Raw genomic sequence first — 26,367 nt, 5'->3', positions numbered from 1 at the left:
AACATTGAGGATCCAAGTTTACAAACACAGAGAACCTAGGAGGGCAACATTTTTCCAGACCATCAGCTACTCCTCATCTGTACACAGTGAAACAATAAACCTACAGGACTCAATGAATGGTAATACTGCTTACTGAAAGGCACACAAAGCACTAGCGTTAAGGTTTAGGGTCCAGGGAAGAACCTTGAAAGAGAACTAGGAAGATACCTAATGAACACATGAAGAGAGACTGACGTTCAGGTATTTTGGCCATTTGCGTGCATTCACAACAAGCCTTCCGTGCGGTGCTCTCGTGCCTCAGAAAAGTCAACCACCAGGAAAGAGAACTCCAGGAACTGTTCCTGGAGCCTCTTTGAAACTGTACCCAAGAGTAGGTTGACATCACACTCTAATGTTCTGCTTGATCGAGTCCGACCAGTTTTTCTCTCAGTTAATAAGGGTGGTTCTTTCCCTGCTCTGTGGCTTCTCACCGGCCTTGAGCCGCTGCCACCGCCGTGGCTGATGTAACCCCGAGCAGGTGTGTGCGGGGTCGGACGCACTGCGTCAGGCCGCCCGCCGGAGGCTGCCGCGCTCCGCCCGCAGTCTGACGTGAACTGCCTCAAACACAGACATCCCAACATGAGATTGTCACCGCGTCCTTAGACCTCCTGGTTGTACTGAGGTCTTAGGTTTTAAGTTCCATGTCTGGTTTTTCTCTTCACATTATAAAGCCCTGTATGAATGCCCGCAGAAGAAAATTCCAAAGGCATTATTTTCTCCATTTAAATTTTTGTGTCGCACTTAAACAGAAGATCTGACTCACGTACGATACCAAACATTTTATTACTTTTTGTTAGCGGCTAGTCTTTGTCAGTATGCACATGTGTGTTTTTACAGAGTTGAGACCAGGGTGTTTATTATCTGGTTTATTAAGTTTATTTCACATTTACCACCTTTAGACACACAGTCAGGCCTCAGTGCGGACCAGATGCTTATCATTTCCAGTAGGTACAGAGTGTACAGCAGTACACAGAAACACAGCAGTAGCCCACTCTGAAGCACGACAACTTCTGTGACCTGGTAAAGAGAAAGAAGACATTATCTAGTCTAGACACTGACTTCAGGGACAGCGCCTCACATTTCTCTTCTCCCTTTCCATTTTATCCATTGTAATCCTCTTATTATATTTAAGTCCCGTTTTTTGTTTCTGTCTCTGCTCTTCAGTGCTCACAGTGCCCTGGCTTCACCATCTCTGGGCTCTATTTCCTCATCTGGAAATGAGGAGGTGGTCCCGGTGGTCTCTTCTGGCCTTTGTAGCTCTGGCCTCAGGAGTTCTATGGTTCTGTCCACTCTCTCTGGATGGCAAGCCTCAGTCTGGCTCCACCCCAGTATCTTGTTGCTTCCATTTCCCCACACCACAACCAGTGGCGCTTTATGGAAATCTTTGTCAGTGTGTGGCATCCAAATCACCTTAAATCATGCTAAAATGCAGATTCTTGGGCTCCACGTCTACAGGAACAGAATCTCAGGGGGTGATGCCTGGGGAAGCTGCTTTTATATTGTAAAGAAATACATATTCAAAACACATGGTTGCCGCGTTAGGAGCACAACCCTCACTCCTCTGCCCCCTCAAATCCTTCACTCCTCTCTTTGCCAGTCATTACTTCTTACTCTTCAAGGATCTGCTTTCTAAAACAGGTCTAAACAATCACATCTGATAATAAATTCGAATGACAGGTTTGGCAGGCATTAAAGGGATGCACAAGGAAGACCTTTTCAAATCCCATTGATTGTCAATCCTACCTGGTTAACAATTGCCTAATCTATTGCCATTAAGGCTGACACTCAATAAATGTGACATTAGAACCCTGTTATATTGTGTTCCCCACCCCCAATTCATATGTCAAAAATCTCAGAACGTGACCTTATTTGGAAATACGGTCTTTACAGATGTGATTAGTTAAGATCGGTCATCCTGTCATAGGGTGAGCCTCAAATCCAATTTGATTGGTGTCCTTGTAAAAATTAGGTACACGCAAGCACATAGAGAAAACACCAGGTGAAGGTGCAGGCAAGAGATCAGGGTGAGGCATCCACAAGTTAAGAAATGTCAAAGACGGGCAGCAAGCTGCAGGTGCTAGGAGAGAGGCATGGGACAGATGCTCTCTCAGCCTCCAAAAGGAACAAATAATGCCAACATCTTGATTTCCTTCTTCTCGCTTCCAAAACCGTAAGACAATAAATTTCTAGTACTTGACATCCTTGCTTCACTTGGTTTCCAGAATTCACCATTTAGGTTTTCCCTACGTGATAACTCTGTCTTGATCTCCTTTGCTGAATCCTCTTTCTCCTCACTCCTTAATGTTGGAGTGCTTGAAGGTTCAATCCTTGGGCCTTGTTTCTATCCAAACTCCCGTCCTTGGTGATCTCATCTACCCTTTGTCTTTAAATATCATCAGTATGCCAACAATCCCACATTTGCATCTCCAGACCAGACATTTTCTCTGACCTCCAGACTATATAACCAACAACTTTTCCCACCAGCAGCCTTCTCCATCTTGATGGTTACAGCCATCTGATTCATCTTTTTTTTCCCCCTTTCTTACATTCTACCCAAAACCTGCCTACCTCTCACCCCCTCCACTGTTACAACCGGTCCATACCTACAACATCTCTCTTCTTGATAACTGAAATTGCATGCTATCTGGTTCCCTCACCTCCACTCTTGCTCTCATCCAGTCAACTTACAACACAGCAAGTGATCTGGTTATAACCTGAGAGAGATTATGTCACTCCTTTGCTCAAAACTCTCTAGTACAGTCCCCTCTCACTCAGGGGAGAAGTCCTACAGTGTAAATGTAGAAGTCTGTACAGTGGCTGACAAGCCTGCCCATGAGCGGGGCCGTGCTACCTCTTCCAATCTTCCGCTGCCCCCTCCCCCCAACCCTGACTGCTCTAGCCACCCTGGCTTCGTGCTATTCTTCAAGGATACTAGACACACTCCGGCCCTCTGTTTCCTTTGCCTGGTATGCTCTTTCCCCAGGTGCCCACTTGGCTGATTTTTTTCAACTACTTCAAGTCTTTACTCAAATGTTACCTTCTCGATAAGGTGACTATTAACTATTCTATTTTAAATTGCAACCAGCCCCCAACCCTTTCAGTCCCTCTTATTCTGCTCTTCCTTCTTTTTCTATTACACTGATCGCCTTCTTGCACATATCATTTATTTATTATGCCTATTGTCAATCATCTATCTCCCCACACTAGAGGAAAAATTCCATGAGGGCCATGTATCTTTGTTTTGCTTACTGGTGTATTTCAATCAGGACAGTGCCTACCACATCATAGGCAATAAATAAATATTTGTTGAATGAGTGAATAAAAAATTAAGAAAACAGGAATTTATATTTCACTTTAAAAGGCATTAGTCTTATTTTTTGGTGCAAATTCTCAGCCTGAATTGAAAGCTAAATGACTCGTCTGTCAAGTTCCCTGCGGAGTGGTTTGGCCATTATATGGACTACAAGCAGATCCTCTTAGGTCAACAGACATCTGAGGGTATTTATTTTATTGGGGAAAGCTTGGTGTGAGAGCATTTTTGTCCAGTTCACGAAAAGAGCAGTGTTCTAACTAGCAGCTCCAATAAATCTTACATGCGCTTGAGCCCATAAGTCCTGGCCTCTTGCCTCTCTACACATCCATTCATCCAACTAAGAAGAAGCTCTTGTTGGAGCACACAGGGGCACTTGATTAGTCAGAGCCATGAGAAGGGGCACAATCTTTCCCTTTCTGCCCTGGGGACAAAACCTCAGAGCTACCAGCTCTCTTCGCAGGACACACGGAATGTAATGAGAAAGACTTCACATCTCTTCCCACACATTTCAGATGGCTTGCCCACTATCAGGCAACAGATAAAGTTAACACATGGATCCATACACTGAGACAGTTTTCTTCCAAGGCAAGTCGTCTTTACCTCTGGGACTGTCAGTCACTATATGACCATCAAAGTCTACAGAGACTAGCAGTCAGAGAAATGTTTCACCCCAAAGAGTGTATTTCCCATAATAATTTTCTGATTCCAATCTTCCTATTTATGCCTCTTACTCATCCCTTGCTAACAGCACTAGCAGTTTCTCATAGATGGGACTACTGTCGTATATTATACGGAAGTATAATAGTTCAGGGCACGAACTCTGAAGCCAGATTGTGTGGGTCAAGCCTCAATGTTAACACTTCCTAGATATATGAGCTTGAGCTAGTGTTCTCTGTGCCTTGATTTTCTGGACTGTTAAATGAGCATAATAATATTACCTGGCTCATGAGATTGTTGCAAGGTTGAAATGAATTAATACATAGGTGAGTTAGAACAACATCTGACACAAAGGAAGTGTGAACACATAGTATAAATACATATTCACAAATGGTTATGTGTGTTTAGGCACATACATATGTGTGTGTGTGTTGTGTGCCCTCATTTATGTAGTCAGAAGCACTTTGTGTCTTGCCAGACAGAAATGATCCAATATTGTCTCTCAGTGTGACTCCTGCATTGGAATAATAGATGAGCCAGCTGTTTGGTGAAAAGAGTCTATCAAGATGCTAAGAAGAAAAATTAATGTGACCCTGTACTCATGCTCCCAGCATACATTTGGCCTTCCAGCATGGCTGAGCCAATCCCATGAAACAAGTTTCCCAGCAGACATTGTGGGAGACCTCAGAGAGCTGGGGACTTCATGTCACACCACCAGGTGTGAAGGAGGAAGAAGTGGTGGCAAAGTCTAGGACAAGTGTTTTATTTGCCTCCTCCACCAGCCCCAAAACGCATATTAAATCTCTGTGATCATCATATTCATACATGAGTACCGAGGGCGCAACATATATTAGGTTTTTTAAGGTTTGCTGTGAACTAAATTGTGTACACCCTCCACTCAGATGTTGAAACCCTAACCTTGGATGTGATTATATTTGGAGATAGGGATTTTAGGAGGTGATTAGGTTATATGAGGTCATAAGGGTGGGATCCTAACATCATAGGATTGGTGGCCTTATAAGAAGAGGAAGAGAGAGGGAGAGGGATTTCCCTCTATGCACCTACCAAGGAAAGGCCATGTGAAGACACAACTAGGTGGCCATCTGCAGGTCAGGAAGAGATCTCTCATCAGGAACTGAATTGGCTGGCATCTTGATTTTCATTTCCCAGCCTCCAGAATTGTGAGCAATAAATTTTTGTTGTTTAAAACACCTAGACTATAGTATGTTGTTATAACATCCTGAGCACACCAGGACAGGTTGAAACAAGAAGCATACCCAGATTATCCCTGATAATGGGGGTTTATTGCTAGAATTCACGGAGCAGTACAGGATGTCCTCTGTCTCCTGGCAGCCATTCTTGGTCACAGGCCTTCCCAGACGGGGATACCTATGGGCTCGTGGAGAAATGAAACGAAGGCTTAGCATGGATTGGGATATTGCCTATTATTTGTTTATATAGTATTTGTACTTCCTGACTGAGTTGACTTGTTACTATCCAATACAGTGTCCCCATTAGGCAGTTTGACACCAACCATTTTGGCCTCCATCTGAGTAGCCCATTCCCAGGGGACTTGGGCTCCAACCACGTGTGGCTGGAGGAATAGGGCTCTTTCACATGGCAAGAAATATAACAGCTTTCTGCAGAATAAATCACTATTTCTCAGAAGGGGGCTGTGGGCCTAGAAAGCACTCAAGAGCTTCAAGGGTTTCTCCTTGGAGTCTAACCCTTTCCATGACAACAAAGCTTGAAAACAGCAATTTTGAAGTAAATTGTCTTCTAATATTCCTTGTATTAGTTCTAGACCTGCTGTAATGAAGTACCACAAACTGGATGGCTTAAAACAACATACATTTATTCTTTTACTGTTTTGGAGGTCAAAAGTCTAAAATCAAGGTGTCAGCAGGCCACGCTCCCTCTGAAGGCTTTGGGGAAGAATCCTTCCTTGTCTCTTCAAACTTCTGCTGGCCTCGGGCATTCCTTGGCCTGTGGGAACATAATTCCAATTTCTGCCTACTTTTATCTTCATGTGGCCTTTTTCTCTGTGTGTATTTCTTATGTCCTCTTCTGTCTTTCTAAGAGCATCAGTCATTGGATTAAAACCCACTCCAAGTGAGCATAACCTCATCTTATCTACTTATATCTGCAAAGATCCTATTTCCTAATAAAGTCATGATCTGAGTTCTGGGTAAACATGATTTTTTGGGGGGGGAACTAGTCAACCCACTACATTGCTTTAGTTAAGACTTTTCAGTTGAAAATTGCAAAAAAATACTTGAGGTGTAATATGTTAAAAGAAAAAGAAAAAAAAGAATTTAATTTACAGGACAGAGGAGTGTTTTAAGAATCCCAGGGCAGTAAAGCAGTCAGCCTCAGGGGGAACTTATCAGAAGTATCAGCCCTCCTCTCTTCCTCTCCTTGCAGTTTTCTCCTGCCTTTCAGTTTCATTCATTCTCTAGACTGGCCTTCTTTGCATCTCCATGTTCTTGGCAGGCAGCAGATGGCCAACCCACTGCTCTAGAGTTTACATTTCTGTTCAAATGACAGGTTCAAATTGAATAGTCATGGTCCCAGTTGTAAATTCTCAGGAGAGAGAATCTGGCTCATCTAGGATTAGGTGTTCAATCCTGGTCCCATCAGTTGTGCGTAGGTGGGTGGGGTGTTAGAGTCAAAACAACTGGGCATTGGGAAGGCAGCTCTCAGAGAGATGAATCATTGTGAGATGGGTAGATAACCGTCTAAAAAAGGTCTACACATATCTTGTGCTTTATAGCATTTAGCAGCATACAAAGTTTTCATGTATACTCTCATTTGATTTGTGCAAATCCATCCGGAAAAGGGATATTGGTATTTTGCCCACTTTACAGATCCAGAAACAGACTCAGAGAGATGAGATGACTAGCCTATCAAGATGGTCAGTGTCAGAGACCAGACACATGTCTTCTGACTTCCAGCCTGGCCATTTCATATCACCAAGCAACACACAAAAGTAACTGACTTTGTAGTTTTTATTACAAGCCAATGTCATTTATGCATAGGTTTATTTTCCAAGTTTACAAATGTACCTGCAAAATAAAAATTTAGTGGTCTGAAGATTATGGCCATTTTACTCTTGTCTAACTCATCCAAAGTTTTTCACATCTCTTGTTTTCCTTCTTTTTTCCCAGGTCATAGTTTCTTCACAACTCCAAGCCCCTAAAACACCGTTATCTCCCAGGGTTTAATATACTAAAATAAAAAAGGAAATCATTTTCCTCTTAACATTTAAACTCAAATCTCTCCTCATGTGCATTTTATGATTTCCTTTTTACTAATTCTGGCATCCAATAAATTCAGTGTTTGAGGAAATGGGGCATCTTTGCAATCCTTTTATTCATCTCTTACTTTTTCTCTGGGGCTTGTTTCTCACAGTCACAGATTTGGGATCCCTCTTCTTATTTCTTCACTCATTGGATTTCCTAATCCTGAAGCTACTCAGAAAATTATTTTGCCTCCTGTTTACTAAAACTTCATTAATTATCCTGGTCTTGTTTAATTTCCTTGAATTTTCTGTCTCTATTTTATATTTAACTTCTTTCCATTGTCTCAAGGAAAAAATCATTCCTTTTCTCTTTAGAGATCAAAGTTTTCTCTCTTAAAGCTTCCTAGGACAATTGACCTCACTAATTTCTTCTTTCTACTAATTACATCTTCTTTCTCAAATGCCTCCTTCTCCCTTGCTTTCACTGTTGGCTTCTCTCTTTTTTTTCTCTAGGATTAACAACAATCCCAGCATTTGCTGGATTTTTCTGTCCCTTTCTGTCTTTGTAGCGATTCTTCTTGAAAAAACAGTCTTTGCCCACAACCTTCATTTTGTTCTCCTCATTCCTTCCCTTTTTTGTCTGGTCTACCTCTCCACTATTCTGTTGAAATTTCACTTTTTAAAAAATGTCTTCTACTTCTCTCCTCACTTTGTTCATGTTTTCATTTAAATAGTCAAACATAGTTATAATAAGTGCTTTAACACTCTTGTCTACTATTCCATCCATCTCTATCATTTCTGGGTTGGTTTCCTTTGAGTAATCCTTTTTTCTGGTTATAGGTCACAAATTCCTGCCATCTGGCATGTTTAGTAATTCTTTATTGGATGCTGTACATTGTGGATTTTACATGTTTGAGTGTCTGGATTTTGTTGTCTTCCTTTAAAGACAGTTGTGTTTTTATTTGCACAGGAAAGTAAAGGTACTAGATCCTTTGGAGCTTGTTTTTAAGCCTTTTTAGAGGAGACATAAAGTAGCTTTTATTTCAACAATAGTTTAGTAACACTATTAAATTATGGCCTTTCCAGGTTCTCTGTTGTATCAGTGGAGCTTCTACTGATCAATAATGACTCCTTTAAAGTGATAAACTTCAAATTTACTGATCAATGGTGACACTCCTCTTTGGCTAGTCAGAACCTGAGCAACCCCAGCTGTGTGTACACTCACAGCTCCCCAACATCTCTTTACCCAAAGTTTGGTGTTTTACTGTATTTAACTTAAAATGAGCAAATACAGATTTCTGGAATTCTTCCTTTAGGTTGCTTTCTTCTCTGTGCAACTCTGCCCTACAACTTCTAGCAGCTTCAGCCCTCCTGAACTCTGCACTTCATCATTTCACCCTAATGAGATCATTGTGTTTACCATGGGAACTTCTTCCCTGCTCCATGGCCAGGCATGTGTGCTAGGCAGAAAGCCAGGGTGATCTTAGGGCTACCTTCTCTCAGGCATCACAGCCCCACACTACCTGCAGTCCAAAGTCTGAAAACAGTAGTTTCGTATATTTAGTCCAGTTTTCTAGTTGTTCAAGGTTTATTTCAGTTCCAATTATTCCATTATGGCCAGAAGTTGGAGTCTCTGAAACTGCTCTTTAGAAGAACAGTAACTGCTTCTAAGTAATTCCAAAGTTATTCCTCTTGTTCTTGGGGCATCATTTGAGTAGCTGTCTTCTTAAAATTCTCCTTGCTTATAACCATCTTACCTCATTTCCATTCCTTCCCTACTTGTTATTATTTTCTTCCCCAGAGGGCCTCATGATTAGGCAAACTCAACTATAAAGCAGTTCCTAGTGATGCTGATAATTTCCAGTTTGATCAGGGAACATAGTTGCAGGAACATGGCAGTGGTCTCTAGATAAAATTGTCACGGTTAGCATTTAACAAACATTTCCTGTTGACTTTGAGCCCACTATACCTCACCCAGTTATTAGTAGGATGGTTGAGAGTTGATTGTGTTTGACATGTAGGTATTTCAGCATGAATGTTATTATTTTCCATTCTCATTTTGGGAGAATTCTGAAGATTTTCCTATTCTCAAGAAAGTATGGTTAAATACTTTGAAATTCCAATGATCACAACATCTTTGCCAAGTTTTTTGTAATCCATTTTTTTCTTGATTTGTCCCTTTCAATTTGTATGACTTCCCTGCTGGCCTTCCCAGAGCAGACCCAATATTTATTCTTCATTCCTTTGCCTAAGTGTTTCTGTTCTGTGTAGTTTAGCAATAAGCTAAAATTTTCAGACCTTGTTTCTTATTTCAGATAAGATTTTTATGTAGGCTAATATCTTTATTGTAAATTATGTTTTTCCTTCATCTTGGTTAATGATCCCAGGCAGAGGCATTCATAAATTCAAGATGATTATGCTGCCACTGAGACTGAAGCCTCATTTTTGCTCCTGAACACATTTCTATTAATTATATATAACTCCTACATATAGTCAATTTAGAACAAATTTAACTATATTGAAAAGATGTCTGTGATAAACAGAATAAAAAATAATGTAGTGTTCCACATCTGTCAAACGAAAATGACTCAGAAACTCTGATCACTTGTTGTAGCTTTTATTGGTATTAGATGACAGTAAGATAACCAAGCATCAAGTGAAGAATAATTATGTATCTTTCAATTATTCTTCCAACTTTCTTTGAAGAAACTCGTCAACACAGGCTTGATGCCTTGAGAAATAATATCACTTTAAAGGAGTCATTATTAAATTCAAAATGAAAACTCAGTGTTTAAAATCCAGGACAATTAAATATTTGCTTATCCTAGGAGTTAATTTATTGTCCTTGAGACCTCATTTCACCTACTTTAAGAATGTTTAAAAACGGGCAGACTGATGTAAAGAAAATTCCCTCATGGTAATGGTTTACTTAAACAAAAAGTGTTTTTAAAAATCCTGTGTTGTTTTGGATGGCTGCCTATATTTGAAAGAGAATTTAAACTGAAGTGGCATCCACAAATATGCAATTAGAAAACTGATTACAAATAATAGAATCTTTGCCCTAGTTTGTAAAATGATGGTTGAGGCAAGGGTATATGCTAATGTAGTTGGAAAGAGGGGAATACAAATCCAGAGCCCCAGGAATGAGTAAAAAGCAAGTCAATCAGGGATGGAGAAATAGCAGGTACAAAGTGGTACATTAGGGAACTGACTGCAGCTTCATGAAAAAACATAGTGAATTGCTTGGTCAAACCCTAGGGAATCATGGTGCTCAGGGAGGCCCATCAAAGAGGAAGGGAAAAGAGTTTGTGCTGGCTCCTTTTCACCTACTGTCTTTCTTTGTTCAAAGTGGAGTTCCCAGGGTAATAATTTCCCTGCATTCCTGAAATGTGTAAACCAAGATCCCTCCAGGCAGCCTCTGGAGAAGCCCCGAATGAGGCACAGTGCTGCCTCTGAGTCTGGAAGTGGTGGGAGGAGTCCAAAACTCCCTGCAGCAAGTTGAGCTGGCTTGAGACTCATGGTCCCACTGCAGCTCTCACTGTGTGGGTGCAGTGGAGGCCATGCCTAAGATGGCCCTCACACCAGGGAGGTAAATACCACCAGGCTTCACCCTTTAATGAGCAACTTGGAGGCCAGTGAGGCAAATCTGGATAAACATATAAAATAGGTCAATATTATTTTTATTGTTATTCAGGCCCCCATCTCAAAATTCCATTCAGAACACACTTTTTGAGCATCTCTTATTTGTTCCAGGGGCACACAGATCAAGAAAATAAGACCCCTGGCCTCTTAATTAACTATAATTTAATATAATAAATACAAAGACAGTAGGACTTTAAATGAGAGAAATGAATTCTGTTTAGGAGAGATCAAGGAAAGCTACAAAGAAGAGAACATGGATGAGAAAGAAAGCTTTGTCTAATCTTGGTAAGACATGTGAAAGGGAAAGGTAAAGACTAGTGAAAGATGTAGAAGATAAGTAGGAATACAGAAATAGGACTATCTATGACTATTTGTAGCAGTTGAGGATGTCTTGCCCCTGAAACTTTCTACTATGGAAGCCACATATAGGTCAATGTGGCAATTAACAAAAAATCCAACTAATCACGATTTAAAGCATAAGGGCACTCATTATTGACTTGGTAACTTCAAGGCAGGCCATCCCAGAATAGTTCTGGAAACAAAACAGTGTCACCAACTACTGCTTTTAATAAGCAAGGGAACTTCCATAGGAGGCTGGTCTTGGGTGACAGAAAGTCTAGGAGATCTCTATACCTGACCACCCAAATCTTAAAAGTTTATATAAAGGCCTTAACTGGATTCAGTTGCATACACAGCCTAGATGGTCACAACAACAGATTGCTTTCTCCAGGTTGTATCATTGAAAAGGCTCCAACTATGAGAATGGTGAGCAGAATGTACATTCCAAGGACAGGAAGGGTGCTAAGAGCTTCTGATTTCCCCAGGGACAGTTTTAAGGTCAACTGGCAGTTATGTCCTCTTGATGACCTCATCTAACACCAAGTACCCATCTTTCTTCTGCTCTGCCATCTTCAACTTAATTGGCTTTCATTCTTAGACTTACTGCCTCCTAATCTCAAAATGATTGCTGTAGCTCCAAATATTACATGTTAATGAGCAAGTTCCATAAAGAGAGGAAGGAAAGGGACAAAAGAAGCTTTCTCCCCAAGCATTTCTGTGAAAATTAATTAAGGTAAACATCATGTACATGGCATCAGGAAGTCTGCAGGAGAAGTTCTCATGTCCCATACTCCTCGCAAATCTCAGCTCCCACAAGAAGAGATGGGGGCCGTGTTGCTTCAGCTACTTCACCACCCAGCAGGAAGAAGGCAGCTACCTTCTGCCGAGCGATAGCTCAGCCCGTGAGAGACTGTACTACTCAGCCAATGAGAAGCTGTGGACTTTGTTTACTTCAATGGCCTTTTTGCTTGAAAACAGGCATCCTAACTCAGCCATTTTCCTCTATAAAAGAGTTTCCTTCCCTCTGTTCTCCCAACACACCTATTGTTCTACTGTAGCTTGCATGTCCTAGATTGCAATTTTCTGCCATTCCCAAATAAACCCATTTTTGCTAGCAAAAATAACTTTTATTTTTAAGGTAAACACTTCTTTATCAAAGAACTCTTTCCCAGAGGCCCTTTGCAGACATACTTTTATACCCTATTAATCTAAAGTGGTTTGCATGACCCTCTCCTAGATCAATCGGTGGGTAAATAAAGATGGCCATTAATTTAAATCAATCAAGATGTATCCTCTATGGCTGAGTACATTATTGCACATTAAAATTGGCTTCCTTCTTGGTCTTGCTTCTAGCCAGTGTGCTTTCCTAACAAACAAACTGATGATATCACTCTGTCTGGAATCCTTTTATGGCATTTCTTTGTGTATAGGGCAAGTCCAAGTTCCATGACCATTCCATTCCTCTTCGTATTAACTCTTCACTTTGATCTTCCACTCTGCAAAGAGCACTCCATTTTGGACACATGATATTACATGAAATTCTTTGAATGCACCATGTTTGGTTTTTCCTCTGAAGTGTTGCCTGTATTTTCCATTCTGGTTTTCCTCATTGTCTTCATAGCAACTATAATTTATCTTTCAAACTTAAACGCCCCCTCCTCAGCACAACTTCCAGGATGTATTTCTTCTTTCCCCAATAGCACCCTGTTTATACCCCTTTTATGACACTTACAGCCTTGTGGTAATTACTTATTTCTTCATCTATCTCCTTAACTTGACTGAAAATCCCCAGGCCATGCCCAGAACGCAGAAGCCACTTAAAAAGTACTGGTTAAATGGAAAATCCCTATGGATGTATGCTATCAATCTCAACTAGGTCTTTGATTTGTCATTTGCTGAATCCTGAATCCTGACTCTGGGAGTGTTAGAAACACTCCCCACCCTCCCATGGCCCACGTACAGTCTTCACTTCCCTCCTCCTCAGCAGGCAATCTCAGCATCTATTTATTTTTTATTTTTTTCTCAGCATCTATTTCTTAGAGTTCATTTATTACATCAAGTTTAGACTTCTTAATCTTCCTTCATGTACCTCAACGATCATTCCCAACATTTAACATTTCTGTTTCTCACTCTCTCCATCCCTCTCATCTGAAAGGAAAAAGTATCTTATCTCCCTAAGGATTTGTAGGGAAAATGGAAGTTCCTATGGCTAGCATCCTCACCTGACCCTAATCTACTCAATGATGTAATTGGCCTACTGCATTGCCAGTTTGCCTGTGTTTGGCAATGGACACACATGGTCCATTAGAGGAGTCCTAGACCAGGCAGGAATGGCCCTCTGCTATTACCCCCACCTCGATCACTGGCTGAGAGCTGTCTGGGAAGACCATAGCCTTGGTGCAAATGCCATGGGGTGGAACCAGAGGTGTGGCACCTGAAGCTGTCAGCTAACAGTGCCCCTCTCAGGAGGTTCTCCCTGGGAATGGAGTGGTGCACCTCCACCACCACCACAAATAGACCATGACTTTGTCTATGGTGTTAAGCAAGATTTATTAAAGGTATCCCTCTTCCTCCCAAAGAGATAGGCTGCACATCTGCACTGAATGAGGAGAATGTGCCACAGTAAATTTTGTTCCTAAGGCCTTAGCATTTATAAGGCAGCTGGTTTAGTCTTTTGTTATGTGTGTCTATATAATACTGGAAAAGAGACTTGTCCCATGTCTCAAATTAAGTGAAGACAAGTTGTTATTATGCATCACAATAAGTCCACAGTTTCTGCCCCCAGAATGTTAATAATATGGACTATAACACATACACACATTTTTTATGACTACCTATTACCTCCACAGGGCATTGGCTACTGGTTAAGGGAACCACCTTCCTATGGAGCAGCTTCAACTCCAGAATCCAAGATCTTTCAGATGTTTGAAGAATCCTCTCTTGGCAAATAATGGAAGGGAAGAGAGGAAATGTCTGATATTTGGTGTCATTTCACCAAATAAAGAGCTCTGCCCAGTGCTTGCAGGAGAGCAGACACTGGAGTGAAGATGAGGCTGGAGCAGAAGCAGACACAGAGATAGACTTGCTGGATGCAGATGTGACTCTAGCACTTGACCTGCCACAGTGAGACTAAAGCTTGGTGTAAACCTTTCTGTGGGTAAAATTGCAATATTTCCAGAATCTTTCACCTGGCCTTAGTGCATCTCCATTTTTGATAGGTGATTCCAAGGGGTGGAGAGAAGTAGTCCATCTCCATATCAATAGCTGATTACAAGGGCTGGGGCAGAGAGGGCATATCTGGACAAGAGAGGTTTGGTGGGGCCCCTTTTGCAGCTGGGTGCTGAGATACACAGGCGAGCAGAAGTGGACAACTGCTTGCAAATAATAAACAGGTTCTCCCACTTTATTTCTCCCTTTGACTGATTTTGGCTTCAAAGGTTATTTGCCCTGGGCTGGGAACATATTTTCCCCCAGAGTTACACTCCTTCAATGTTCCCCTCTTGTTATTTATTCTCATTGAATTCAGAGTGAACTTGCCCAGAGCTAGGAATCCCCTACAGCCTGGAGCTACAGGATATCATAGCTTCACCCCCTCCTTGGGCCTCCCTCTACAGAATCTTCAATCTTCCCCTTCATATCTGCTAGCACCCCAGTCTCTAAAACACTCCTCAGACTGCTTACTGTTGTACTGCCTTACATCTCAAAATATTCTTGTTCTATCATCAGTGCCTTCAGACCTAGTGGAGGTTGCTAGAACTGGTGGCTCAAATACCAGATACAGCCTCTAGAAGTGTTTCACTTACTCTCACAATGTTTTTAAAATTGGGAAATATCACTTAAAAATAGGATTTTGGTCTTTGTAAAGGTCAGGCAGTTGGCTGCACTGGTCACTCTTTCCACATGGCAACAGTGGTCTGGGTGCAGGTGCTCCTTTTGAGTAGGCATGTGATCACTGGGTTATCACAGTCTCCTCTGACCCCTTTTGTTCACTTCTGCTACCTGTCAGGTCCTTGTAAGCATTTGAGTTTGTAACCCCTGGTGTAACTCCAGGGGGAAGGAAAGCCCAGGGTAAAATACCTCTAAAACTGAAATCAGTCAAAGGTAGAAATAAAGTTTAAACCATTTATTGCTTACAAACTGGAGTCTGGGGCCATCTCTCTTTCCTGCTCTGGCAGAAGCAAACCAGCCTTTCCCCTAACCTCTCAGATTCAGATAAGCCCTCGGTCGCCCAGGTAATTATCCACTGATATGGAGATGGACTGCTGTCTCCACCCCTGAGGATCACCTGGTGATATGCAGTGCACTAAAGCCATTCTAGTCTCCACCCCTGAGGAACACCTGGTGATATGCATTTGCACTAAAGCCAGGTGAGATATTCTGGAAATATTACAATTTTACCCACAGGCAATCCCTCCAGAAATCTCACCTTAAAATTTACTCATTCCCTCTGGGCGAAATATCCCTGGCCAGAAAACTGGAGCATTGTGAGCAGACTAATGACATACAGTAGCAACAGCAATAAAATCATGGTAATCCTCAAGCCAGAGGATTCAGCTAGGTTCAAAGTCCTATGCAGATTAAGTCCAAAGCTCATCCATTTCAGCCATCATGCAGCAGCTGCAGCCAGGGGACACATCAAGGCCACAAGGACTGTAGAAGAAAATACGTACAATAGCAACAGCAATAAAATTATGATAATCCTTAAACTGGAACATTCAGATAGGTTCAAAGTCCTATGCAGATTACGTTCAAAGCTCGTCCATTCCAGCCATCATGTGGCAGCTACAGCCAGGGGGTGCATCCAGGCCACAAGGACTGTAGAAGAAAATAACTGTGATCTTTGGGGGCCATGCTGCTGTTAATTCAGGAATACACACGAGGCCAGCTTATAGGCCTTTTCCCCAAGGTGCCAGAAGGGCCAGCCAACATCAGTGCATGTGTCAAAATGTCCAGGGCCACGTCCATTCAACAGTATCTCCAGGGTTTAATGCAGTAGGGGCTGGCAGCAGGATGCTGCTCTGCTGGCCATATCCTGGCTTCAATAACTCTTCTTTGGTTTGTACATACAGTGTATAGGAGAGGCAGCAAGGTGTGTTAGCATACCCACAGGGCTCAAAGCTCCTTTACATGGTTTTTCATTCAAACACCATAGCACTGCCCATAGGTGAAGTGACCAGTCCATAAACTATTGGCATCTGACTTCAGGCCATATTTCAACAAACTGTTGTACCTCTCTATCATGCCTACCCCAGTAGGGTTATATGGTACATGAAATTTCCACTTTATTCCTAATTGTTGCACCCTTCCTTGTAATGCATGTCCAGTAAAGTGGGTGCCTTGATCGCTCTCAATCACCTGCAGCTGGCCATAGGCTGCAACGAGACGTTTTAGGCCCTCTTGGCGGTTTGCTGATCTGCATGATGTGCAGGAAAAGCAACCAATAGTCCAGTAGCTGTATCCACACAAGTCATGGCATACTGATATCCTTCTGATATGGGCAGAGGCCCAGTAGAGTCTATTTGCCACCTGAGGAGGGCTATTGGCCCCCTTATTATTGTCCCATGTTGCTGAGGGACTTGGTGTAAGTCCCCCTGAGAGCACACAAGACACTCCTCTCCACGGGCTCGGGGCCTCTCCTTGGCCTCCCTGACCTACAGGGCTCTGGCCAGCAGCAGGAGCAGCAGGAGCAGCAGCAGCAGCAGCCTTCAGCTCAGGCCACAGGCCAGCATCGTCTGGCCAGCAGCAGTGGTGGCACCTCCACAAACACAGGAGTGCAGATACACGTCCCTCAGGGCGATCACCACTTCTTCCCATCATCTCTAGGGGCAGCCCACCCAAAGATCACACCCATTATGACAGATTTCGGGTCCAGAGGTCCTGCTGAATACTGCCAGATGTAACTCCAGGGAAAGGCAATCCCAGGGCAAAATACCTCTACAACCGAAATCAGTCAAAGAGAGAAATAAAGTTTAAAACCTGTTTATTGCTTACAAATTGGAGTCTGGGTCCACTCTCTTTCCTGCTCTGGCAGAAGTAAATGAGCCCTTCCCCTAACTTCTCAGGTTCAGATAAGCCCTCAGTCACCCACGTAATTACCCACTGATAGTGAGATGGACTTCTGTCTCCACCCCTGAGGAACGCCTGTTGATATGCAAATGTACTAAAGTCAGGCGAGATATTCTGGAAATATTACAATTTTATCCTCACCCTGCCAGAGTTTTGGTTCTATCCCTATCTTTCATCTGGAAGTGCCTTCTTAAAAGTCACTCATAAAAGATTTTCCAATTATGTGTGTTAAAAGACAAAACTTGACCAAGTAAATTTGAAGATCTAAGTGGTTTTATTAAATGATTCGGAATCAGGCAGCATCCCATCTAGAAAGCAGAGAAATGCTCCAAGTAGTTGTACAAAATGGAGGGTTTTTACAGACAGGAGGCTGTGGCAAAGAAATATCAGCAAAAGAGAAGATTAGGGATTGTTTCAGGTAAGGACACCCTCCCTTAGAAGAAGCAGGGCGGTGGGTCGGGAGGGTCTTATGCAGATGACCTCATTAGTGATCAGGAAATTCCAGAATGACTGGCTTACAAATTCTACTCCTGGGAGAGGCTAAAAGTGCAAGTAAGCCCTGTTTGGTGACTTGGCCTTGGAGAAGTGACCCCATGTTGGATCTATGGTTTTCTTTTTAACATGAGATGCACAAGTGTTTGCTTCCTCCTTACTGTCCTTGAGATTTCTGCATCTTTTACCTCTCTAGCAACCACATCTAGCTTAGCTGCACATTATGTTCCTGGCTCTCTTAGGCCTCTAATGCTGATTTTGCTGGCTGTTTTCCTCCTGAACCCCACACAAAAGCTTTTCCTAAGGTTGGTTCTGGAGTGTTCTATCTAGAACCCCACTCACTTCCATGGGCTCACTGAGTCATGTGACTCTTGCCATCTCCCTCATCATGTGAGGAGCGGCCAAACTTTCTTTTTCTAATGTCTCTTCCTCATGTTCTTTTCACAGATATCCAGTGATCTGGAAATATCCTCCTGGGTGTATTTTTAGTACCTTAGATTTGAGCCATCTGAAACATTACTCATCATCATGACTCCTGCCCTCTTTATCTGACCAGACCAGGTTCCTCCTGACTGGCTCACTGTTGACAGAGTTCTCACAGTGACCCTAACTGCAAAGCACTTTGCCTCTTTTCTTTGACCTCCAAAGTACTTCTTCAAGCCCTCAAAACTCCTGGCCTCCCAACTGGCCTCCCTGTCTTCTGCATCTCATCCCTTCCACCCTGGCAAAATCACTCTTCTGAAACACTGCTTTGATAATGTCTTCCTGCTGCTCTACATTCAGTAGCTGAAAAAATGAGACATATAATTATTCAAGATTCCCATCCCCATTCTTCTCAGTAATCCAGTTACATTTAAACTTGAAAGCAGTGGCAGTTCACCCTCACTACACCATTCTTGGTGTGTCAGAAACTTTAGTTTTTTAAATCACTTGAAGAAGAAAATCCAAAACGTATGACCTTCAGCCATCTGGGTTCAACCAGGTTTCCAAGTTTATTTCCCACCGTTTCCTAACATCTACCTCATGTCACCTAGACAACCTGAAATTCACCAGGTAACTTGAAATATACCTCATGCTTTCTCCCTTTGCTGATGCAGGTCAATTGTTTGGAAGGTCCTCCCAGCATCCTTCAAGGCCCTTCTCAAACGTTTCATTGGTAATGCCACCAGTCACACACATTCTTACACTGTATTTATGGCCAGGTCTTCTCTGGTCCACTACATTGTAAACTCCTTGAGAGTAGGACTGAATCTTTCTCCACCATTTATCCCATCAGAGTGCCCAGCACCTGGCATCCTTTCCATCAACAAGCACTCAGACAAGCCTTCTACAGCAACAGACACTAAGCCTGGTGCTGGCGTACAAAGATGAATGAGGCACAGCCCGATGGGGTTCTCATTCAAACTGGTGAGAATGACATTTAAACACATGACTGAAGGATGATGAGCACAGGAGAAGTAGATACAAAGTAAGAAAGGATTAATTGGTGGAGGGGTAATTGAAAATGAGAAAATGAGGCCTCAGAAATTGTGACATATGAATCAGGCACTAAAGGAAGAATGGTCAGAGAGGCAGGCAGGAAAAATGATGGAAGTGAAACTTGAGTCAGCTCTATTTACAACCTGTTGGCAACTGTGATGGTGGTAAGGTAACAAGGCTGAAGAATTAGCCCAAGTGTATTTGGATTATGTAGGCTTACTTTGGTATGAAACAGATAAGCAGGAGTTAACTATCACATAGGGATGGACTCTACCAAGGGAAATAAGTGGTGAGGAAGCCAGCTGAAGTCACTCTCATTCTTGGCTATCGGGCTCCCTCCAACACATGCATCACTTTGTTGACGGATGAATGTTTTAGACTAGCAGTTATTTATTAGTGATATTTTAAAAAGAGATATATAGAGGTGGCAATCAAAATTTGGTACAGATCAGAAAATAGTAAAAAGTGCCTTAGACAAATCACAAGCACAGTATCTGTGGTCTAAACCGACTTAGACTTTGGGTCTCTTCCAGCCTCTGAACATGACTTGAGCAGCATTATCACCTACCAAAGCTGAAGTCACTGCTCAATCAAGTTTCCTAATACATGGCAATTGCCAGAATCTTTGTCAGAAGACTGACCTTTGGTTTTTTTTTTACTATGATATGCAGCTTTATTTGACTAAGATAAACAAAAAAGCCAGAAACTTCAAATATAACTGGTTTCACTTGATCATGTTAACTGAAATCTCTTCCTACATGAGAAAAGATTCCCCATCAGCAGGTTGCTTTTGAGACATCTGGCTTCAAAAGCTTTTATTGCCTTTCTCCTATTGTAAAAATATTAAGTCAAGCATTTCTGGGGAGGCATGCAGCAAAAACGCCAACATCAAATTAAGTTGGGCTGATTTCCACTGGGACTGTTTCCACCAAAACAAGTATTTGCTATTGTTTTTACAGAAACACCAATAAATAAATAGTTCTAGCAAAACAGCCCATAGATAGTGACCAATAAAATTATTTCTTCATTTTAAAGCCAGTCCTAAAACATCTAGTCCTAAAACACAGAACTACTAGTGGAGAACACTGATAATTAGACTTCAGAAGCAAAAGATTAATAGTCACAGGAGTTTGAGCCTCCTGTGTGCAGCCTTCATGCCTTAGTAGTTTGTCATCCTTTCTCAGAACCTGCAAAGGTATTCAACCATGATCTAGATGATTTAGCCCTGACCGGACTGGGTACTGCCCCTCCATCTCCCACCAAATGCATTCATACCATCAGAATTAAGCACTGGAGACCTGACCTGAAAGGGACGTGAACTGTCAAAAGATGCCTTGTAATTTCAAATCTAGACCCCCTGGTGAAATCAGCATCTGTCATCCAGTGGGAGGGCAGGGGGTCTGTTTACAGGGAGATGGGCAGGGAATGTGAGCCATTGTGTGTCTTAAGTTGCCCTTTGAACCAAATCAATGGAAATCTTTCCTTACCTGTGATAAGTGCCTCCACATGCTGATAAGCACCTTTAGGAAGTCTTCAGCATATTGATAGACCTCACTAGGACACTGTGTTACTGAGTTCTGGGCCCTACAATCACTCTACAATATGCCTCTCAGGCAAACTCCAGTTCCCTAGCTATAGGACCGTAAATAGAAAACTCAGGAGAATTTCTTTTTCTTTCTCTTGATTGCTAGATAACAAATTAGACACATCAGAGGATTGAAAAGACTCTAAGTTGTATGATTTTGTGGGCAGGAGAACAACTGATTAACCAGGTTGAATTCTTTGTACCTGTTTGCTTTTTGAAGCACACTGTACAGATGAGAGTTGGCAGGGCAGCAGAAACAGAAAGCAAGCTGGGTGCAATGACAGTTTCCACTCTTCTCCACAGAGATGGAACCATGGGCCTGAAGGATCCAGCTGTCTCTGGCTCCCAAGGCTGGTATAATGGCTCTGTTCTCACAGAAGTGCTGACAGAACATGACAAATAGAAAACACATATGAACTGACCTTCCAAAAATGTATTTCAGAGCTTCCTAATCTTCACAGGAATCCTTCAGAGTGAGCAATGCCACCTTCAGGCAGTGATGCAAATGGCATTGAAGGAAGGGCTGCTGTTCCTGCCTGGGATCCTCTGGGCATTCCCCCACTCTGTTCCCCTAACCCCACCCTTCCTGCATTGCCCTTCCAGACACCTTTTCCCTCAGAATCCATTTCCATGTGGTCACCACCCTGCATACACTCTTTTCTCTAAACTGTCCCCATACACATACAGTCTCAGCTTTTAGATCTATCACCTTTTACCAAATATGGAGGCCACTTGTCTCCCATTTTTGGATCCATATATGCTTTGAAATTGTCACTGTCACTAGATGCATTACTAGCTGCAAATACTTTTGTGAGCCTAATGTTGGTTTGGAACCGAGTACACAGGACTCTTGCCCACTTAACATAAGTTAGAAATACTGGAATAGCAAGGTACAGAGGCTGACTGGAGAGACAAGTTTTCATTTTCCTCTCTTACTGCCCTCAGGGTCCCTGGCTCTGAGGGCAAAGTACTGCTCCTTAGGTGTGTGAACGTGGGCTTACACCAGGCATGATTCTATGGCTTCCGAGTCACTCTGCTCTTACTCTTTGTGGACTCCTGTCCGCATCCTGAAAGAATCTGGGTGGGATTTCCCAGAGTTTTGCCCTCCTGATGATGGCAATACTTTGCGGAAGACTATCTTCCTTACCAAGTTGTTGCTGACTCACAAGTTATGGCAACATTTTCCCTGAGAAAGAAAGTCACACAAGTGCAAAATGGTGCATACAACTCCCAGTGCCACTGATGAGCAATCAACTACATCACCCCAGTTAATCCCGAATCAGTTTAGCTTCAAAGTCTGAGCACTTCTCAGTGGGCCAAGCCAGCTCTTGCCCTGGAAGTCCAGGCGAGTCCCCTCTGGAGAACTTACAGCATTCTCCTGCTTCCAGACACAGCAGGTCAAGAGACTTATTTTGAAGAAAATTAAATAGAAAATCTGAACAGAAGTGAATAGAGTTTTGGAACTCAAACATTTGAATCTTTTTCTGTTCCTTTGTCACTTGAGACTAAATCAATTGTCCAATTTGTGGGATAATAAAAAAAATGCCCTCTATCAGAACATGCAATTGCTTTGATATTTGAGTTTGGCAAGTGAATAGAAAGTGTCAAATATGCAGTTTGTATGCCTTAGCTTAGTTCAGAGTGATGCTGATTTTAAGAGATGGGTAATATGTCAATTTATGTAGAGTAGATCAATGAGGTTTATGGGTGTGAAATAATTCATGTTATTTCAAAGCTAGTAAATGGTAGAGCAGGATTCAGTCTGGCTTGTCTGTAATAGAGGCTTTGACATTTTTGCATTAAAGGAGTTAGGGGCAGCTGTTGGATGGAAATGTGGGCAGAGCACTTTTCTGGAAGCTGTGTTAGCACAGCTCTCATTGTTTTACTCAGTGTATTTATTTGGATTAGATCAAGTGGGTAATGGAGAGCAGGAGGCCCTTGGCCTCCCCACTGTAAGCTAATTCTCAGGCTGCCATTGGTTTTCTGACTCCGAGATATACTCTTTGAATTAATATACTTGCAATGTGAAATCCCAGGAAGAAAATTTTAAAGACAAATGTGCAATTAGTAGATTATTAGTAGACCCATAGATTTATTAAGCCAAAGTTCAATCCTCTGCCTGCTTTTCGAGTTCATTCCATATCACTACCCCTCGCACATTTAGGGTACCCTCGCAACATTATGGGTATATTTTTCGGTCTCTAAGGTCCTGCTTTTCACTTTTAGGTCTGTCTTTCTATGTGCCCATCCCTGTTCCTGGACACTCCCCTTCTCATCCTTGCTTTCTCCTCTCCCTTCACCTACGCTTCCCCCGGAAGAACACATGTTAAGTTTCAGCTTCAATGTCACCTCCTCCCTCCCATATCCTCCTTCCATAACACTCATCATGCCCACCAACTTCAAGAGAGGCACTCAGGAGCCTGACCCTGTGCACTGACATTCTGACTCTGGCTGACCATGCAAGTTCAGGTACTCACTAACCGTCTCCGTGTTTGACTTTTTCACCTTTAAATGTGGACGAGAGTGGCAGCTGAGCTCTGGAGGGAGATCCACCCACGTGCACTGAAAGAATACCTTTCCAGCACTTACAGCAAACCTGACTTCTGGCAAGCCCTCCATCCATACTATTACCATTGTTTACAGAAATAGGGGAGAGACTGTCACTAGGCTGGCCACCACAGCCTCCTGGCACATGGCACAGTGTCTTTGAATATTTACTGGATACATGAAACTCCAGTTGCACACACCAAGCATGTCCACTGCTTCTGATCCCACCACCATCATCTCGTGTCTGGATTCTGAAGTCAGCTCCTGACCAATGCTCTTGTTTCTGTCCTTGCTCACCTCCTGTCCAGCCACAGGGTTCTTTTCCAAACTTTAAACACATCATGTTGCTTTTATGGTTTCCCATCTCACTTAGAAAACAACTAAAGTCTCTGACTTGATTCTCTCTTATCCACCTGTCTTCATCTTCTATGACTGTTCTCTAGGCTCCTCACTTGGTTCCAGCCACATCAGCTTCTCAGGTGATCCTCAAACACACCAGGAATTACTCTTGTATTTGTCAGTTTTACCCTGGCTGCTCCTTCTGCATGGATCTCACTATTTCCAGAGATAATGACTAACTAGCTCCATCTGCTCCTTCATGTCTTCTCTAAAGCCAGCTTCTCAATAAGGCCTACACAGTCATCCTGTTAAAAAGTGCAACCACATTAGAAAAATAAATAAATAAATAAAGAGAACAAAAGAAAACTTCGGGAGATGATGTTTATGGCATAGAGAGTGGTGATGATTTCAAGGATGTTTACAGATCTCCAAACTCATCAAGTTTATACATTAAATATGTACAGCTTTGTATGTATCAATTATACCTCACTAAAGTGCTTTCGAAAAAAAGTAACAGATAAAATTGCAGCCTCATCCGTGCTCACCCCCAGCACTCCCAAATTCCTTGCCTTGCTCTCATTTTCTTTAACTTAACACTCCCAACTCAATACTTCAGTCAACTTACTTATTATTACTATGTTTAATGTTTATTTTCTGACTTTCTCTTCTAGAATGCAAGCACCATAGTGCAGAGACCTTTATTTACTCACTGATATACTTTCAAGTGCTGAGAACAGTACCTGGCACTCACCAGGTGCTTAATAAAGATTTTTGAAGAAATGTTTACAGATGCCTGCATATGTACATAGTACATAGTTTCAATTTATCATTACTATTAGGTTGGTAAGGTTAACCAGGAGGCCAACTCTTCTAGGTGAGAAAAGCAAGGAATTCTTCATTTTCAAGTTTGACATAATGCCCTATATAGATTACATCTAAACGGAGCTTTTCAACAAAGGGACTTTGCCCAAAGCCCTATCATTGCGCAGCGTCAACACTGTCTTTGGCAGTAAGGATGCTCTGCTGTCTGGGTGTGGCCCCACCCATGTGGTCTTGACCTAATGTCCCGCTTAGTTTTCAGATGTGCCTGAGCAGCTCTGAGGAATGGCTTGTCGGTTCAGGTCTCACCACGGAGAAACGTTTCTCATTAGCAGGTATGGAGATCTTTCCTGGGCTGTTTATCCTCCTGCGACTCAAAAAAGCATTCTCCCTCATAATCTCTCTTTGTTTTTTAATGGAAATGTAGTTGATATGCAATCCTTATAGTCTCTTTTGTCAATATCTTTTTCCTTATCGATTGCTAAAAACAAAGTGATAATTTCTTAATTTATGATTATAATGGTGATTTTGGCTGAGTATTTCAATCCCTTTTCAACTACTCTGTGGTACATAAAATAGTTTTTGACTTACTTATATTACAAATAGAAATATGTTACTGTGTAAGTTATAGGACAGTAGATTTGGTCTCAATGTAAGAAGTTTTAACAAATAGACAATCAGGATATAGAATGGGCTGACTCTTATTATATAAATTATCCTAATCATTGGAGACAATTTAACTGAAATGCCCAGAAAAGGCAAATCTATAGAGACAGAGTGAAAATTAGTGGTTGCCTGGGCGTAAAGAAGAGAATGGGAGTGACTGTAAACTGGTTGCTTTCTTTTAGGAGTGATGAAAATATTCTAATATTAAAATAATACAACTCTGTTAGTTTATGGAAAGTCATTCAATTGTACAATAAAACGGGTGACTCCTATGGGGTGCATTCAGTTCACTAGGGCTGCTGTACCAAAGTGCCAAGCCAAGGCGGCAGCTGGGTGGGCTCCCTCTGAGGGCTGGGAGGGAAAGGTCTGTTCCAGGCCCCTCACTGGCCTCTAGGTGGTCACCTTCCTCCTTCATCTCTACGGCGTCTTCACCCTGTACAAGTCTGTGTTCAGATGTCCTCTTCGTATGGGGACACCAGACATATTGGATTAGGGTTCACCCTAATTAACTCATTTTAAATTAATTCCACCTTTAAAGACCTTATTTCTGAATACACTTCCATTCTGAGGTACTGCGGGTTAGGACGTCAACATATGGGCTTTGTAGTTCAGCCCATAACAATACAGGCAGACCTCGGGGATGTGGATTTGGTTCCAGGCCACCCACCGCAATGAAGTGAATATTGTAATGAACTGAGTCAAATGAATTCTTTCATTTCTCTGTGCATAGAAAAGTTACATTTACACTACCCTGTAGTCTATTATGTGTGCTATTAAGTACACTCTTAGACATGGTATCATGTCTAAAAGAAGTTAAATCTTTTATTTAATTATTAATGTTAATTAAGTGATTTAAAAATACTTTATTGCTAAAAAAAACGCTCACCATTATCTGAGCTTTCAGGGGGTCATCCTCTTTTTCCTGGCCTTGTCTCCACGCTGATGGCTGACTGATCAGGGTGGTGCCTACTGAAGGCTGAGACAGCTGGATTAAGTTCTTAAAATAAGACAGCAGCAATGAGGTTTGTCATGCTGATTGACTCTCCCTTTCATGAATGACTCCTCTGCAGCACAAGGTGCTATTTGATAGTATTTCACCCACAGTAGAACTTCTTTCAAAATTAGAGTTAATCCTCTCAAACT

At 42.1% G+C, this 26,367-nt stretch overlaps 1 long non-coding RNA gene across 1 annotated transcript; it reads right to left on the bottom strand.

Moving 5' to 3' along the window:
* Positions 1-918: 918 nt before the first annotated feature.
* Positions 919-26,245, bottom strand: LOC130681484 (uncharacterized). The gene is made up of 3 exons (XR_008994664.1): positions 26,111-26,245; positions 21,057-21,235; positions 919-1,056 (listed from the first exon to the last, which is right to left on the bottom strand). It is a non-coding gene; the product is annotated as an uncharacterized LOC130681484 (long non-coding RNA).
* Between the last annotated feature and the right edge of the window lie 122 nt (positions 26,246-26,367).

This window comes from Manis pentadactyla, chromosome 18 (assembly GCF_030020395.1).
Source record: "Manis pentadactyla isolate mManPen7 chromosome 18, mManPen7.hap1, whole genome shotgun sequence".
In the NCBI taxonomy this organism is placed as follows: domain Eukaryota; kingdom Metazoa; phylum Chordata; class Mammalia; order Pholidota; family Manidae; genus Manis; species Manis pentadactyla.
Note: the sequence above shows the minus strand (reverse complement) of the source record. Positions and strands in the feature narration are given on the sequence as shown.